General features: G+C 40.4%; 1 protein-coding gene across 2 annotated transcripts in view; it reads left to right on the top strand.

Moving 5' to 3' along the window:
* Window positions 1–487: 487 nt before the first annotated feature.
* ARHGAP15 (Rho GTPase activating protein 15) overlaps window positions 488–19,444 on the top strand; it is a 467,195-nt gene continuing 448,238 nt past the window's right edge. For both annotated transcript variants that reach the window (XM_032780498.1, XM_032780495.1), the window contains exon 1: window positions 488–584. The gene's annotated coding sequence lies outside the window, so the exon portion shown is untranslated. The remainder of the gene's footprint in view (window positions 585–19,444) is intronic.

Genomic DNA, 19,444 nt, shown 5'->3' with positions numbered 1-19,444 from the left:
TGAAACAGTAACTTTACTAGTAAATCTTCTGAGTACTTACTATGGTTGGAATTATTGTTTTGTAGACTCCAAGTAACTGCATGGTAAGCAGCACGTTTATTAAACCTCCATTTGAAAAAATGCATGAGTAGATTTGTTGCAAGCATTTTATTTTAGCACTCAAAGCATTTACAGAAAGTAAGAAAAGGGAAGTTGTCTCAGGGCTTAGCAGCACAATTCCTCACAGCATTTCCTCTTAAACTGCATATTTACCTTCTGCAAAAAGTTAATGCTATTCTCTACATTTATAGAAATTTTAGCTGAAAAATCTGTTTTTGTGCTGCCTGTTATCCAAGACACAAGGTTTTCTTCTATAGACTTAGATGTAAGTGACTTAATGGTACGGTGGTTAGCTCCTGCTTTGCAGGAAGTGGTTTTATTTTACTTTTTTCCTCCTGCTTTCTTTCTCTTTATAAGCTGAGGGAGATTAAACCAATTGCACCCTTAAGACATGTGACCTAGATGGTTTCCGGTTTTAGAAATAGTTAAACAGTTGCAAGTTGATGGCAGTTTGAGATAAGAAGAAGACGTCCATGATTCTATAGGTAAGGAACCTTACATTAACCTTAAAGCAATTCATGAAGCCTGTTGTTAAAGATGCGTGATAAGAGGTGAATTTATATATCCTTCCACAGAGACAATTGTAGCACAAATTTTAATATTTAAATGATTATTTTATTCCTCTTGGCATTATTGGTTAACTTTAGTACTATAAGCATATGGGATAAGGAAGTGTGAAGGATGCACACAAGTACATAGTCATTGAAGGACCAACACCAGTCCTCAGTTACATTCACACAACTGTATAATTTAGGGCAGAGTTTGGAACTTTATTGTTTAGGGCTAAACTGTTCTGAAAAGGGAGGAGGGAGAGTACAAACAGCCTTCTCCTCCCTGTGAAAGCTATTACGTTTATTGCGTGATGGGGTCATGTAGCTCCACGGACACCAGGACTTATTGTTACACTCTTTGTACTGCAGTGCAAGGATGAGAGAAAACTGCAGTCCCTGCAGTCTAATGAGCCAAGTGACTACTCTCTCCTTGTAACACCTCATGCACAAATCATCCCAAAGGGGGTGAGAGAGAACCAAGTCCATAACTATGGTCTCTCCTGTGCTGGCTGGAAGGGGAGAGAGGAGAACATTGCACCATTACAAGACCACACTAGCATATTTTGGGAGATCTCCCACTTTTAAATTATCACCATTGCACCAGCACCTATGATAGCAACAGTGGGAGTGCTAATGCAGATAGAAGACAAGTGTTTTTAGGTCTACATAATAGAGTGGTAAAACATTTGTGCCCCATTGGTGTTAATGCTCCTATTATCATAATAATAGAGCTGCTTCAGTGGAAATGCAATGGTGGGATACTTCCTGGAAGACTAATGTAGACAAGGCCAATTGGATGATGCATTATATACGTTCTTTCTGTAGTTTGATCTGCTTAGAGAGGGGCTGTTCTTCCTGAATCACAGTGTGTCCCAGAGCTTCCCTTAGGACCATATTGCTCTGTATTGCCCTTAGCATGATACTGTGTATAAATCTCACAATCTGGCCCATAATCTTATTCAGAGAAACAACTAATCAGCAAGAGGTACAAATGATACAATGTTATGTTTTAATGATGGTCAGCATTCTGATCATGTTGTGGGACAATATAATAAATGTTTGGTTTTGGTTACTTTGCATATTATGCAAAACTCAGTCACGTTTGTAATTGACTGTCTCATCACAAAAAATAGCTGGAAGTTTGGGGGGTCATAGCTGAGAGAAATCATACATGATTTGAAATTCTCTTTTTCAATTTGCATTGCAAACTGTTTTGTGTTTGGAGGGCAGGCTTTTTATTACTGTGATGACAACCCAAAGTTTCTGAACTTTTCAGAGACAAAAGCATTCTGTGAATATTAAATCAGGCAAAGACAAGTAACATAGTTTATATAAAAAGTGTCTGTATTTGTCTGTCTGATACTTTTAATGTTTACTGTTGCAATGTGCTGTTGGTTATTTGAAATTCACCTTTTTGGACAGTTGCAAAAATTGTTTGAATTCACAAACTTTTTTTCTTTCTTTCCCTTGTAATTTAACCCACTTTTCCCAAGGGTAATTAAACTTAAAAACATGGTCCCCCCCCCCCACTTTCCATAAAAAAGAGGTCTGTGCTCTGTTTTCCAGATGGAGGGTCCCCATTCACCCAATTACACCCTAACTTATGCTGGTACATATGAGTGCTTATATAATACATGATAGATCATTCTCTGCCACATGTATAAACAATATCCACATTATCTTCCTATATTTAGAAGCTACTAGCATACCGAGATCTCTAAAGTGTGGCAAATGTTGAGTTTGTGATGGTGTCTTCTGCGTTTCTTAACACAGGGCAAAGTCGTAGCCTCTGTGAGGCTGCAACTCCACTTGCACACAGGTGAATGGACAATGGGTGGGGTCAGTCGGAACTGACAGTACCTTTGACTGTGCCTCACTCTTTCCCCACAGTGCTGGCCAATGCAGGTAAACTGGTGTGAGGAGAGAAGTAACTAAGTAATGAGCTGGTGTAGATTATTTCCACTCTGGAGCCAAAAAGGAAGTAAGAGCCAAATTGTGACTCTGATCTTCTCCTAGATAAGCACTATATTATGTGTTGCCCCCTACTTAGCACAACAGTCACAATCTAACCCACATTGATTTTATACAGTTGTACAGAAGAGCTAGGTCTGATGCTAAGATTTGTTACTTGTACCCAGCTAGAGAAAGAGAGAGCTCCCAGCTAAACTTTTAGGCAGTACGCAGCCTGATAAATTCACAGTGCCTCACCCCTTTACTAATTCTTCCAAATGATGTGTTGGCTACACTCTGCATAGATTTCGGAGTTTGATTCAGAGGTGGAGAAGGCCTCTGGATTATTGGAATCACAGGCACCTGATGAACTATCTCCTGTTGGCTGGTCAAATGCAATGTCCTCTGGGTTCTTTGACACTGACCACCTGCAATTCTGATCCTTTCCCATCTTTCTATAAGCAAGTGTTATGGCTGTGCCTCAGCCAGGGAAGGCTGCAAACTGTTCTTAAACTTGCAGAGGTCTATCCCCTCCTCCAGAAACCTTCTCTTGATGCTGGAGTTCTTGGCTCCAGTCATGCACAGAAGAAAGCAGACAATCTGCGAGAATGGACATATATGTTATCAATGAGAGATTTAAAATGCGGCACCTCTTAAGCTTTCCTGTCTATTCAGCATATATATAATGCCTTTTGAGGTGATGGTTTTAAAAGACAATTTTGTTAGAATGCTGGTGTAATTACGGAGGCACTGGTTGCAGTTCCTTTAAGGCTGTGTTCCTGTTTGCACTTAAATGATTTTCTTTTGTATGAAAAGTACAGTGTATTCTGCCTAGACTTAGAGGACTTATTCTTTGAGTTGAGAACGTAGAGTTATATATCTCTCAGCCTGGTCTCAGTAGTCCATTCTCTCCACTGCTGTTATCATTCCCTGGATGCATCAGAACCTACAATTGTTACTGGTGGAAGTTGTCTATATGAAGCAGCTTTGGTCTTCTTTAAGGTTTTTCTTCTTAAGGCAAGTTAGTTCAGAGGCAGTAAGCCAGGTTAAGGATCTCAGCTTAACTTCTGGCCATGCTTCTTCCACAGTATGCCAACTGCCCTACATAGTACAAAAGTGCTTTTTCTAGTTGCATAATTTACCCAAATCTATGCCCTTATTTGTCCTGTGGTGACCTTGCAACAGCAGCAGATGCTGTTGTGACTGAGGCCTAATTATAGTAATACCCTCTTAGCGAGGCTCACGGCAGGGGTCCCTGTTACTTCCAGCTTGTTTAGAATGCAACAGCACATATGCTCTTTGTCTGAACATGTTATAGCTGCCTTGACTTCTTTAAGTTAGGGGCAGGTTGACTCTAAGTTGACACTGCCAGCTTTGAATGCCCTTATCATTATAGCCCCGAGCTATACTGGGGAGCTCCCTGAACCTCAGTTTGACAGATTATCTACATTCACAAAATATCCACTTTTTAGAGATGTCACTATCATGTATTAGGTCAACAGGTGATTGTGCCTTTACTGCATTGGGCACCAGTGTATGGAACTTGCGCTTTCCCCCACACACACTTTGAAGCCCATCTTGGTCCATCTCTCCCTGATTTTGAAAAGCACCTCAGTGATTTTTTTTTTTTTTCCAAAGGGGTAAATGTTTTTTTCCAAAGGTGTATTTTAGAATGAACACTGTTAATCTCCCATTTCTCTCCCCAACCCTCATTATTATATTAGACCCTCTCATTTGCTAGTCTATTTGAATTTTAAGAACGTGGTTTGTAAGTATGTTTCAGTGTCATGTAGGCCCAAATTGTCAATGCATCTCCTCCTCCAATTAAAGGCAATAGAGACTGCAAGTGCCCAGAATATCTGCTCAGGTCAGCAACCCAAATTAGTATTATTTGGAAGACTAAGATCTTTAGCCTGTCTGTATCAGTTTTCCCACCTTTACAGCAGGCTTTACTCAGCTGGGTTGTTGTTAAAATTAAAGGGCTACGTAATAGATATTGGTATTATCTAACTGACCTAAGACTTTTTAGGCTTACAAATTACTTGGTAAAATATTAACTAGAGGAGCATATAGGTCCTTTAAAAAGACTTGTTAAAAAAACAGCATGAGCAAGCTCAGATCATTAGAGATTCTAGAGAAAGTGATTAATTGTTAGTTAAGACACTGACTTATTGTGGTCAAATAATACATTTCCCCAACAGAATGGTCTCCAATTTGAGATTAAATACCTGAGCTTTTCATAGTGTTACTTGCAGATACCCTAAATATACCTGAAAATATTTTATTTTTATTGTGGTTCCCAGAGGCTTATGTCAAACTCAGCATCTTATTATACTAAGTAGGCACTTCACAAATGTATAAGATGACACTGTCCCTGTCTCATGGACCTTAAAGTGCTCCTGGAGTTGGACCTGTCTCTCGTCTAACATATCTGTTTTCAGCACTACTGCAATATCATAAGAAAAAAAGATACAAAGCAGAGAAACTAAAAGAAAGCAAGCCAAAAAATGCGTTTTAAGTCTGTGCTTGCTCTTGTTTTTGTAATTTCCTTCCCCACCCCACCCTAAGTAAAGTTTGTGACGTCGTGCATTCTGTTGCTGAATCAGATATCACACACACAAATTTGTCATCATCTTCCACAGAGACACTTAGCACATATAGCTGTTTGCCAGTTAGCCAGCATGCTGCTAAACTCTTTCTTTCTGGGCAGCGGAGAGGGAACTATAACCCATAGTTATAGTGAAAAGAGTGGTCCATAACTATTGCCGCTAAAAATAATCCCAAACAACAGAATCAGTGCTTGAATCAATGCCATTATTCTGTCTCTGGCACTAGTAAAATACTAATTCCATATAGTAGACCTAGTGTTTGAGCCAAAACCACCATTCTTACTGCTCCTCTTGACTATGAGTAACTCTCAAATGGGCCACCTGTTTTTTTGGATCTGGGCGAGAGGTTGTTTGAGCTTGAATTAGGTCAGAATACCATCAGCAGATGTTATATTTTAGTTATTTTGAAAGAAAAATAGGAGGGAGTGACAATAGGCCAGTCGTTCCCAAACGCCTATGACGGCTCTTCTTACCATGTCAGGCAGCACTGACCCTATGGCTGTTCAGAGCCATCCCAAAGGATTTAGGAATAGTACAAGTCTTAGTACATAGCACCTCCTTCCTTGTGGAGTCCCTTGGCCTCAGTAAAGTAAGATGTGGGGAGGGTAAGAAAGGTAACTGGTCCCCTCCTTCAGTTGATTCTTGCTTTTCCTCTGGCTCTTCTCTGAGGTTCTCTAGTGCTCCAGTGATACTGGTTTGAGTAGCATGCAGGGATGTTAGTTGAAGTCCCGCAGAGATAGAAGTCAATAAGAGTGGACAACTTTCTCCCTGATTTTTATAATCCTTTTTCATTATTGTATGTTTGGATCTTTGTAACACAATCACTTCCTGAAGGGCAACAGGATGAGGAGGTGGCACTTCACTAAGGCTATGTCTACATTATCGTAGTAAGTCAACCCATGCTACACAACTCCAGCTGTGTAAATAACGTAGCTGGAGTCAGCGTACCAGTCAAGTTACTGCGGGGTCTGAACCATGGATGGTCAATGGGAGAAACTCTCCTGTTGACTTATCTTATTCTTCTCATTGGGGGTACAGTACAGGGGTCGAGTGGAGAGTGACCTGCTGTTGATTTGGTGGGTCTTCACTAGACCCACTAAATCAACCACCGGTAGATCAATCTCAAGAGTGTTGATCCCAGCTGTAGTGTAGATGTAGCCTAAGATGTGGAATACAAAATAATACATTAATCAAAGTGAAAATAATACATAAATACAAAGTGATTTAAAAAATGAAAAGGTTTCTTACACTAGCTATATTATGTATTGTGGTGTTGCATACGAACGGGAAATTGTTTTATTGTTCTTGGCAAATATGGTGTTTTTTGGATATCCCTGTAACTGTAAAGTAGGACTGTGTATGCATTATGGTCCAGTGATTAGGACGGTAACATGAGACTTGAGAGACCCAGGTTCCACTCTTTAGTCTGCCACAGACTTCCTGTGTTGTCTTGGGCAAATCTCTTAGTCTCTCTGTGCCTCAGTTCCCCATCTGTAAAATGGAGGTAATAAAAACCTCTTCTTCACAGGGATGTTTTGAGGATAAATAAATTAAGACTGAAGTGCTGTAAGATCTACTGATGGAAAGTGCTATATAAGAATGAGGTGTTATTATTTCTTGGGTTCTTCACTTAGTGCTAAGCATGCACACGATTAAAGAATATTTAATACTTTAAACATATCCCTCCTTTAAAAATAACTTAAGGTACCGTAGATATTTCTCCCTTATTGACAACCAGGTGCTTTAGTCATAGCCAGTAATGTCCTGTAAATCGAGGCAAAAGAGACTAAACCTCACCAATTAAATCACCTCCCTTGAACAAATCCCCTTTGAGGCAGATATCTTTCTCTTCTGACCTTCTTTCCAGCAGCATAATGGAGAGAAGTTCAAGGGGTGAGGGAGAAGAGTGCTGTGAGGGAAGAAAAGGCTGCCAGCTTGTAGCCCATTCAGTGCATCATTAGCATGCAATCTGGGGGTGGTTGGCAGTGCCCACTTCCAGATCCACAGAGTGCAGAAGAGACATGGACAGGGACGGCGTCAGCTTTTTTGCCGCCCCAAGCGGCGAAGCAAAAAAAGAGAGCCAATCGGTGGTACTTAGGCGGCAGCTCAATCGCACCGCTTCATTCTTTTGTGGCAATTCGGCAGCAGCTCGAAGAGGAATAGAGGGACTGAGGGACCCGTCGCCAAATTGCTGCTGAAGACCTGGACATGCCGCCCCTTTCCATTGGCCGCCCCAAGCACCTGCTTCCTTCGCTGGTGCCTAGAGCTAGCCCTGGACAGGGAGGGACCGGAGGAGCTTGCTGGCTTCTACCAATAAGACTGCCTTTACAGTTGCTGCTGAGGCTTAAAAATGTTTGCCCTGAAGAGTGAAAAGGTGCAGCCCCTTTGCAGAGTACTGCTCTCACTTCAGGAACCGCACCAGAGGTCCAGTGGGGAAAAGCTGAAGCAGGACTGAGGAGCTGGGCAGCTTGTGATTTCAAGGAAAAAGTAGGCAGGGGACGGTAACTAGAAAAAAGGGAAGTCGGAGAAGGCTGTGACCAGGCAAGGAGTGAGGAATGTAGGAAATACATCAGTTAGACTACTGTTGCTTTTTTCAGGTGGGAAGTGGGAGGCAGGGAGCCTGCTCATTTTCAGGATGAGTAGGAGAGCTGTTCTAGGAGTTATGACATAGGAGCTATTTATTGTAGGCAAGGTGGGGTAGGAAGAACTCCATATGAGTCAGTTGATTGGTGGTTTTTATTTGAGAGATTAAAAATTTTGTGTGTGCATGGGGGGATATTTGAGGTGTATCTAGCTGGATACCCTATCATTTATTCTGGACACCAACTGCAACTGGTAATCACATCAGAAAGAAAAAGCCTTTGGTTTCATAGCCATTGAAAACATTTTTATCATGTTTTTAAATACTTGGGGAAAGTTTGTTCTTTTGCCTTTCCCGTGCAATAAACTTGGAGCCACCAATCTTACAGATCTTGTCTTCACCAGGAAAATAATGAGTTTTTAACTTGATTTAACTAAACTGCTTTGAAGACAGGGCAATTACAGTTATGGTTTCAACCTGTGTAAACTGCTCCCCCCCTTTGGATTTTCCTCACCCAGTTAACAGGTTAAAACTACAGTTGCCTTATAGTCACTTGGATTTTAACAGGGATTAGCTTAACTTGGGTTAAAAAACACACCCTTCTATCTAGTGAAGGCACAGCTATAGTCAAAATGAAAGTGAAATTTGTGCTAGCACAGTTGTGAAGTCAGAACTTGTACAACACAGGAAGATCTTCTTGAGTCAATGGAATATCTTTTTCAGGCTTTTTCAAATTCTTTATTGGAAGGCTCAGTCTGTTGCATAATTCTGACTGCTTCACTCATCTGAAGTGCTTTGGTGCTAGATGTAAAATTGTGCCAAATTCTCATCATCAGGTGCCTGGTTCAGGTAAGTATTTAGTTTGGGTGCTTATCTGAATCTTGCCCAGATAAATTTTGCAAAATGGGGCTGGATATATTTCAAACCAGTTTTCTGTGAGATTTCTAGCACTTCTGCTTCTTGTTGCCACTGAAAATGTTGCAGAAATAACCTTTCTCATTATATTTCATTGGCTCTGCTCTGGTCTGATAGCATGAAGGAAACAACACTTTTTTGAACAATTTAGAATCTCAAAAAAGGTACACAGTTCAACATACGTCTAAAAACTGGTGAAAATTCAGGATTTTTATGACATCCAACTTCCTAATGAAAACATTTCTTATAGAAAATGAGACACTCATTTTTTAGTATTCTGGAACAACATTAATAAGCATTATATGCATGAATAGTGAAACTTTTGTATTTAGATCTAGTTGGTCTTATATACGCTGGTTAGAATTTCATAATTTTCTTTCTGTGTTGATAGAGGGTTTTTCTTTCCCTTTGCTATGCATAGCTGGGAATATAATTGTCCTGTAGTAGCTCAAACGCTATTGCCCAAGTTGATAGGAACACAGTGATAGGAACACATTGATCAGCTTTTCTCTAGCTCTATCTGGTCTAGCATTAAACTAATTGGATCAATGTGATCCTAGCTCTGCTGCTGACAGCAATTGTTACTGTCACCAGCATAATGGCCAAACAATTTCTAGTTTGTTGAACATCAGCTGATATTTTTCCAGCTGTTTTTGGCACTGAAAGAGAGTCAATATTCAATATATCTGGAATATACTTTATGTAGTTTACTCAACCTCATAATGGAAATCACCTTGGTTATGAGTCAATTATATTAAGGTAAGACATTAAATATGTTGCAAACAGGAAGGACTGTAAGTAGCAGTTTGCATGGGGAGGGTTCTTTTTTTGCAATAGTTCATATTCACGTGGATTCTTTCTATTGCTTATTATGTTTTTGTAACCTAGGTAAGCCACAAAAGTAACATAACCCATATAGTACACTTTGAGCTTTGGGTTCTGTTTAAAAAACTGAAATATTAAGACCACACATCCCATAGGCCATTTTCAGTAAACAGGGGGAAAAGTAAAGCCTCAATGATTGTATCACATACCATGTTTTTGGACATTAGAAAAACTGTAAAACGTCTGATGCTTTAAAATAACTCTCATATGATATAATTCAGAACTAAGTGACATGTGTGCACTTATTTATGCAGTAGTCACTTATAGACATTAAAATTCTCTCTGACCCCATACTCTATAATGTTTCCTTTGTGCTATATACTAATCCTCTCCCCACTAAGCAAGTGTTATGCACAGGGATTGGAGGGGAGGGAAATGGAATCTTCACTTGCCAGGTCACAAAATGCCAGAAAAGAGCCTGAAGTCAATAAAAGTAAGTTTGTGGGGTTGAGCATTAGATGTGCTTAATTAATGGACTATTTGCTCATCACTGGGTCTACCACTGCTTGCTTGGTCCCTCAAACATTTCCCATGCTATTGTGGAAGAAGCATTATAGAGCACAGCTCTGTGGAAGGCACAGCATAGACCAGGGGTCAGCAACCTTTCAGAAGTGCTGGGCCGAGTCTTCATTTATTCACACTAATTTAAGGTTTTGCGTACCAGTAATACATTTTAATGTTTTTAGAAGGGCTCATTCTATAAGTCTATAATATATAACTAAACTATTGTTTTATGTAAAGTAAATAAGGTTTTTAAAATGTTTAAGAAGCTTCATTTAAAATTAAATTAAAATGCAGAGCCCCTAGGACCGGTGGCCAGGACTCGGGCAGCATGAGTGCCACCGAAAATCACCTCATGTGCCACCTTCGGCATGCATGCCATAGGTTGCCTACCCCTGGCATAGACCCTTCCTCATGAGTTTGTCTCTCTGAGTATGTCTACACTGCAGCTAGGAGTATGCTTTCCAGCCAGGGTACACAGAGCTGCTCTCTCTCTGCTCAAGGTAGCACATTAATACTAGCAATGTGGACATTATGGCATGGGTGGCCGCTCGAGCTAGCCATGTGAGCTTGAATCCAAGGGTCACGTTGGCTTAGATTTGAGAGATTAGTCCAAGCTGCTGCCTTCCCAAAATGTCCACATTGCTATTTTTAGCATGCTAGCTGGAGCAGATCTAGCATGACTCTGTGTAACTGGGCTGGTAGGCAGGTTTCCAACTGCAGTGTAGAAATACAGTCTATGGCTTGCTCCCCTGATTCCCCTTCTTTTAGGGACCTATGCATGCATACATAGCTGGCAGGCAGGCTTTAGAGTTTTGTAGCTGGGACTGCAGTCATAATACAGGTAAGACTCCAGAGTAGCACAAAGCTGCCTAATGCAGGACAAGATCTGGGCCTTAGTCCTCTATTTACACCTAGCAAGGGCAGCTATCACTAACATCCTATTATAGGACTACTGTTCACATCTCTCACCCTGTCCACAGTGTACCCACTCTATTTCCCTTCCTTCACATCTCCTTTCACCTTATCTGGAGATAACCTGAACTACAGCTTTTGTAAATACACAGCTTCTACTGAATTTTCATATTTTTATCAAAACATGTAACACAAATAAGAGGTGGGCGCATGCCACCTATCTATCTTTGTCTAAAAGTAAAGCAAAGAAGGACAGCAACAAATCAGTCATTTGGTTTATTGTTCTTTTGTCTTAATATTTTGGCCTCTTAAGATACTGTAAATGAACCACTAAAAGAAATATCTGAATAACAGGCTACAACCAAACTATTCCGGGCAACAAACCACACCTAACATATTTTTAATACAATTGTTACCACACAGGAAATCACTGAATTGAAGAATAACAGTTTGCAAGTTATATTATTGTGTACATTTTAAAATATAGAGTATGTTCGCACCTACTCTGTGGAACCATAGAAAAGGCGTGGATGTAAGCTATATTCCAGCTGCAAGTCTCAAGTATGTAGGATGAAATATTGTGCTTCTCTTAAACTTTAGTACATAGAATTGTAGATGGTGGTAGAGTTGGAAGTAGAAAAGAAGCAGACCAAAATCTTACTCAAAATACTATACAAAATACTATATGAATAGATATATACACAAATGACATTGCCATCTTTGTCTTCATAGCCTTGTGGAGGAATGGATGGTTTGTTGGTTTTTCTCTCAAGAAATGTGGTGAGTCAGTGCTTAAGCCTGATATAACTTCACCCCAGTTTTCTGCTACTGTAACTCCATTGACTTAGGTGGATTCAGTGGTGAGATCAGAATCAAGAAAGTACTTGACGTCTGTAGTCATAATGTATTTTGAACAGATTATAAAGAAACTGTTAAATTGCAACAGAATCCCATAAGAGCTATAATGTTCTTATTCCAAGTGTGAACCATTAAGGATTTTTCCTGTACTTTGTTACCATTATCGAAAATTTGAATATTTACTTGCCTTCGTCTAACTAGTCTTCATCCTGAAAAGAATATATAATGTTTAAAAACTGCAAGAGAGAGAGAATGAAAGAAATTGAAAATAGCCTTCCTATATACTAGATCAGTTCAGAACCCCACAGAATACAAGATTTGGTAGTTTGGGATCTTAAGTCTGCTTAAGGATAGTGTGGTATGAAAACATTTTATTATTTGTATTACATTAGTGACTATGGGCCACCAGTCAGGATTGGGGCCTCACTGTGCTAGGAACTGTGTAAATATATTCTAAAACATGGTCCCTGCCATATTCTGCATGGATTTGTTCTTGGCCTAATGCTGTTCAATATCTTTAACCATAATCTGGAAGAAAATATAAAATTTTTGCTTTTAAAAGTTGCAGATGATTCGCATTGATGGAGTAGTAAATAACTATGGGAATAGATCAATTATACAGATCCAGCTGTATTGCTTGGGAGGCTGGTCTCATTTGAACAAGATATGTTTTAATATAGTTCCATTTTAATATGGCTAAATGTCAGTCACACTTACGAGATGGGAGACAGTACTGTAGAATGCACTGGCACAGAAAAGGGCTACCCGTTGAATATGAATTCCCAGTGTGATACTGCAACAAAAAGGGCAAATGTGATTCTTGCATAAGCAGGGGAGAATATCAAGAGGAGTCAGGAGGTAATATTATATCTGTATATACCAACAGGGAGACCATTACTGGAATGTTCTGTCCAGTTGATGTCAAAACTTCAAAAAGGATGTTGACAAATTAGAAAGAGGTCAGAAAAGAACTACAATGATGTTTTAAGGTCTGGAAAAGATAATGAGAGACTAAAGAAGCTCAATCTATATAGTTTATCCAAGAGAAAGTCAAGAGGTCACTTGATCATGATCTACAAATACCTATATGGAAAAAAAGATGGGTGATAGCTGGCTCTTTAATCTGACATAAAAAGACATAAAGAGATCAAATTGTTGGAAGCTGAAGAAAAACCAATTAAAACTAGAAAGAAGGCATATATTTTAACAGTGGGGGTCATTAATTGTTGGAACAAATTGTGAGTTTATAATAAAAAAGGGAAAAACAAGACAAACTCTAGATTATTACTTTCTCTAGTTTTCCCATGCATCCTGTCAGCTCATTATCATCTTAGATAGTAAGCTCCTTAGGGCAAGAACTATATTTATCTGTGTCTTTGTAAGAGATTTATGACTAGTTTCTGAACGCTTTAATGAATTTGTCTCCACCTGTAGCAGACTATAAAAAAAAAAACCTTGACTGCTGATTTGCATAAACAAGGTGCTAGAGTGGCTGCTGTTTTCTGATTTTACTACTTTTGGTTTTAATTTTAAAGGGTTTTTATGCAGGTTATTTTTCTTTGGTCTGACCTGGGCTTTGTATTAGGTGAAATATGTTATTGTCTGTTGGTCAACCTAACTTTAAAAGGAGTGGAAGAAGACAGAGTCCTTCAAGTGACGAGTAAAGAACACAGTCTTATGAGGGGGATTGATGCTGATTTTCTTCGCTCACAATTTTGGAAAAAAACTGCTCGGCAAAGAAGATATGATAATCCATAACCTGGTGTATCCCAGGAGGAGCTAGACGATACTACAGATAACATTTTCAAAAGGGCCTAAGCAACTTATGAACCTATGTTCCATTGAAAGTGATTGGATCTCAGGCTCTTAGTCACTATGGTAATTTTACCGTACGTCTATCTGGAGTGAAGGTACTTTGCTGGCAAAATTTTTGTCATTCAGGGTATTAAAAAAACATAGCCCAACCAACAAAAGTTTTACTGACAAAAAGCGCCAGTGTGAAGAGTGCATTTTCAGCAGGAGCACTCTCCTGCTGACAAAGCTGCTGCTGCTCATTGGGGGTGGAAGTTTTTTGTCGGCGGGAGAGCTCTCTCCTGCCGACAAACTGCAGCTACACTGCGCGCCTTTTAGTGGCATGACAGTAGCGGAACAACTGTGTCAGTAAAAGCTGGGTAGTGTGGACAAAGTCCAAGTTATGGCAAGCTGCCTATGGATTGCAGCGCTGCCCAGAGTCTCTTCAGAGCTGCCTTGCAACCTAGCAACATTTGCTTCTCACACCCACAGACTCTCCTTACCCCTGAGCTTGTGAGGGAGTCCCCAGAAGAGAGAGTTATGGCTGTCTTCCACTAAGCTTGTGCTGGAGGAATCCTCCCTTGGGTGGATAGGGTGCTTTTACACCACTCTGGACCTTTTCTTTGTCATACAGGGGTTAGAGCAAGGATGAGAATCTCACCCAGAAGCACTGTGTAGAATAGTTCTTGATCTTAGTTCCTGATCTGCTGTGGCTGAGGGTACGTCTTCACTACTGGCCATATCGGCGGGTAGCAATCGATTTCTCGGGGATCGATATATCGCGTCTCATCTAGATGTGATATATCGATCCCTGAACGAGCTCCTGTCGACTCCAGAACTCCACCAACGCGAACGGCAGTAGCGGAGTCAACAGGGGGAGCCGCGGACGTCTATCCCGCGCCGTGAGGATGGTATGTAACTCGATCTAAGATATTTCGACTTCAGCTATGTTATTCACATAACTGAAATTGCATATCTTAGATCGATTTCCCCCCTTAGTGTAGACCAGCTCTGAGATGTGCTCAGCATGACTCAGGGGGAGGGCTTAAATGCTGCTCTAAATTAAACTGGCCACAAATGATCCCAGGCAACAATGGCATTCCTTTGCCTCTGCACTAGGAAAACAAGAATTCCATTTTGAAAAAAGTCTGAAGTTTTAAAACTTATTTCCCTTCCTCATTGTAACAAAAATCATACCTTTCAGAATTTTGTTTTTTAAAAGTCATGCTCCTGATGTTAGGACACTCACCTGGGATGGGGTTAAGGCCCTGTTCTGAATCAGATAAAGCAAAGACCTGGTTTCCTATATCCCAGATGAGTGCTATGACCCCTGGGCTACTGGCTGTTCCAGGGGTGACCAGATAGCAAGTGTAAAAAGTCAGGATGAGGTGGAGGGTAATAGGAGCTTATATAAGAAAAAGCTCCCAAAATTGGGACTGTCCCTATAAAATCAGGACATCTCTGGTTTTGGTCAGAAATTCCAACTTAGACCTGAGAAACAGAACAGATATGTGTCTGTGAAAAGCTTTGGTTTAAACAAATTGGCATTTTCTGACCAAAATACCCAAAGTTGTGTTTTATAAGATACATTGGTGTAAGGACAATCTTGGCTGCCAGCATGGCACACAACGTCCCCAAGACAGCTGAGAATTGGAGCCATTATATTTTTACATTGCCTCTGCAATTGGTGTGATTCAAATATATTTGTCTTGCTATAAATATTTGTGAGTGTATCCATGTATTTCCACAGTGACTTCAGGACAGAAATAATTGCTGTTACGGGGTAATTGGGCAGAGGTGATACATGGGTGGTGGGGGGCATTCGGGATCATATGCCCCCCCAAATTTTCTGTCAGTGTTTATATTTTGATTTTTATTTCGTTTGTGGACAGGGGGTTCAAAATATGTGGTAAACCCAGTGATGAGCAAATAGTCCAATAATTAAGCAGATCTAATATGTGCTCCCCCACTGCCAACAGTTACATATCATTTCTGTAATTGGGCCACCAATGCTGTCTCTTCTCTCATAACATGTTGCTACGTGAGCTGTCACCTTCCAGAAGGGAAAATATCCACCAGAGTTGTGCTCCGCTCCTTGGTTTTGGGGGGATGGGGAAGTGACTACAGGGAACAGGAGAGGCCATATGAGCCCTGTTCTCCAGCAAGCCTCTGACCTTCAGACAGATGCCATTAATATGGCCTCCCTATGACTTGCTGTTTCTGTCCATCTCTTGAGTTCTCTAGCTGAGATTCAATTTGTGCGGCGGAAGAAGGTCATGTTTGGGTAGTCATGACAGAACAAGCTGACAGGGGAGCCTAGCCAAAGTGAATGAAGGAGGGGAGGGCAGGTGAGAGGTACTCTAGACAGTGAAAAAAGTAACTGGATATGTGCCTCCTATCCCTTCAGTCATTTAATTTTGTGTTTGGTTTGCCTATCTTATCTACTCATTGTAAGCTCCAAGGAGCAAAGAGTGTCATCCTGTGTGGTTTCTCAGCACCCAGCATGCTTTGAGTCCTACTTTAATGCAAATAATATTAACAGTAATCTTGTACAGCATGGAGGACACTGAGAGCACAAAACTGAAAATAACCAGCAAAAATTTCAGAACAGGTCTATGAATCAACATCCTTCTCCTTTTTCTAGAATAGATAACTCTGAGCCATTGAGGTATGTGTTGTTTTGTTTTGCTTTTCCTGTGGAGTTGACTAGGGCTGGCAGGATTTTGTAATTCTCATTTCCTGTACGGATAGCACCTTCAACTTTTATAGTTTGTATTTTGTCTCAGTCACAGGCTTTGGTGGCTTTTTTTTGGTTGGTTTAATGGTGAATGTGGGATAATGAAAGAAGTGTTTGGCCTTTTTAGTTCTGTAATACTTGGTTAAGGTAATATTAACCGTTGATGTACAATATCCCATTAACCCTGGAAACAGAGTAGCAGATGAAGCTCTGAACCTGTGAAAATTGTGACAAGGTCCATTTTTTTCCCCTTGCAATGTCTCCATTTTCTTATGTTTGGCATTTTCATGGCCGTTATTCATTATCCTTTCTATTTACGGAAGTAGTCTGGGGCAATTAGACTTAACAGAGGTGCAGAAATCACAAGGAGGAAAGAAGAGAAAAGTGAGTTAGAAGGAAGCTAACATTAAAAGGTTATTTTGGTAACTGACACCTACAATTAGAGTGCAAGATAATTGTCATCTTGTCATGAAAAATAAACACAAATGGCAATGTTTCTTGAGTTACCACAGCCACAAAATTTTTCCAGTGGGAGAAATGACTTACAATACCACAACTCATTGCATATTCTTGCTATGAGATAGTGATGAATTTGTGTCTGCACTGTATATTCTGTTGCCGTATGATCAAATAAAATGCATGCAAACCCAAAGTTTAGAAATTATGCTATCCTCCTCTCAGAATCATCTTCCTGCTTTGTGGTAAGGTTGTGGCCTGACTTTATGGAATCAATGCAAGTAGTTATAAATATATGAAAACTCCTACAAATTAAAAGTACCTGCACAGCACCATATAACTAAGAAAACATTGTGGTATTGTGTACTGCTCTGTAGAAAAATGCATAAGTGGATTAACCCAGGTAGACCCTTGTGCCTGAGCAGAGCCCCAGTGGCAGTCTTCCCGAGGCATAATCACAGTTAAACCAATTTAATGATGGTAATGGGTAGAGCTGGTCAAAAAAAAAAGTTCATGAAAAAATTAATGTTTAAAATTAAATTAATTAAAGAGAATTATTTTTTTTGTTTTGTCAGTGGGGGAAAAAACCCACTTTCTTTCACTTCTCTCCATCCTTTTTCCCATTGCTGGAGATTGAAAGAATGAAAGTGGAAGTTTTCCAACCATAAGAAAATGAGAATTTATGCCAAATGCATAATTTTGAATTTTCAACAAACAGGGAATTTCCAAGAAATCAAAAGACTTTGTGTGACACTTTGATTCAATTGAAACACCATTTTTGGATAATATTTTGTTTGGTTAAAAGTGTTTGTTTGTGTTTGGTTGAATAGTGGGGCCCTTTATGGGGCCCTTTGGTCTGACTTTGTGGGACAGCAGGCAGAATTGAGGACAAAACTTGATTTGTCAGTACACCTTTTGTGTTCCAGAGGGTCCTTCTAAAATTGCGTTGCCTGGACCAACCAACTCCTGAGTGGCTGTGAGAACCTCTGTTTCTGGATGAGCTCAGCAACATGCCTCTCTGATGCTTTTAAGTGTGCACAGCTTTGGATATGAAATTACCTGTGTTCGTTTTCCACCTGGAGTTCCAAAGATAAATTTTTACCTCTGCAGTCCCCGAGTACATATTCAGAAGTTAGGGTTGGGAAAATGCAGCCTCTGCCAAGCGCCATGCCTATCCCGTGCAGGTACAGAAAGTTTCCCTTGCCCATTGCTGCAGCTCCTTCAGGTATTCAGCAGGGCTCTGGGAATGCCTTGGGGTTTTGAACCTGGTTCTCCCACATCCTGGGAAAGTGCTCTTGTGATGGGGAGAGGCACCTCATTTTTTTTATTTTTATTTTTGTGTGTGTGTGAAAAGGGTTGGTCTGATGTATGCACCTAATTCCAGCAGAGGTTTAACCCCTATGAATCACAAGTGCAGAAAGGTACCTGACTTTTGGGTTCCTGTTCTTAGCACCTAACAGTCCCCATAGATTATATAGGATCCTGAGCGTGCTGAATGGGCAGCCAGGCATCCTCTCTGCCCTGCTTCTTTGGGGGCTGTCTGTTCCTGCAGCCATTCCCAGATGTGTGGATGGAACTGCAGAGAAGTGGCTGTGATGGAGGTCAGCACCCAAGCAGGGAAGATGAGGGACTGTGGATAAAGAAAACCACGGGCTGGTGGGGCAGGAAACTGTTGTGTTGGGAGTGAGGGAGGGAAAGAAGCTACTGGAAGGAACTAAAAAGGAGCAGGAGCTAAGGGAGGAGCAAGAGATATGAAAACAGGGTATGGAGAGTGATAGGATTAATAGAAGAACTGGGTGATGCAACCCGTAGCAACCTCTTCCATCCACCAGTTTCTTTCCTGTCCAACAATGCTCCCCACAACACTCCTGTAGCTGCCCCTAACTCCCTCCATGCTGCTTCTGGCTCCCCATAAGTCCTTAGCCTTCTCCAGAGAGATTTGGGCAATAAGGTCTTGCCTCTCTATGCCTGTTCCCATTGCTCTAGGGAATGCTGTAAGGTAAATTCAGACTCAGTTCAACACCTTTCACCAGCACTAAATCCATGTACAGTCTTCAACTGTGATATTTATTTGTAAATATGCAAATTAGTTAATTAAACCATTAGCATAAAATGCCCCACCTAGGTTTGGATATTATCTTGCCAGCCTTAGAAAATGAGGCCTCAACTTGATCTTAGGCATTACCAGTAACTCTTGCTAAGTCTGGATGCATCCAAACAAAGATGTGAGTTTCCCTTGGCCTTTGCAATCTTCTCTTTCCTGGTTCCAAAGCAGAGAACTGCTACAGAATTCATGTATAAAAGGGGCAGGGACTTTTACACTGTGCATATAAAGTGAGTAATCTACTGGCATACAAAAATATGTAGTATTGTTTGAAAATTTACAAGCATAATAAAATTGTTATGCATTGCAAAAGGCTTCCTGACTGCAGCCCTTTAGAGTTGCAACTGCAGTAGAGTACTTGGTTTCCTTGAGATTCTGCAAGTTCTCACTATGCTGTAAAGGTACTTCTTTTTGTTTTTTAAAGGTATTATCTGACATCTTTTCTGTGGTGCTGATTACTGTATCTCAGTCCCTCACAAACATTACTGAATG

This window comes from Chelonoidis abingdonii, chromosome 10 (assembly GCF_003597395.2).
Source record: "Chelonoidis abingdonii isolate Lonesome George chromosome 10, CheloAbing_2.0, whole genome shotgun sequence".
Lineage (NCBI taxonomy): Eukaryota > Metazoa > Chordata > Testudines > Testudinidae > Chelonoidis > Chelonoidis abingdonii.
This window is presented reverse-complemented; position numbering and strand designations above follow the sequence as displayed.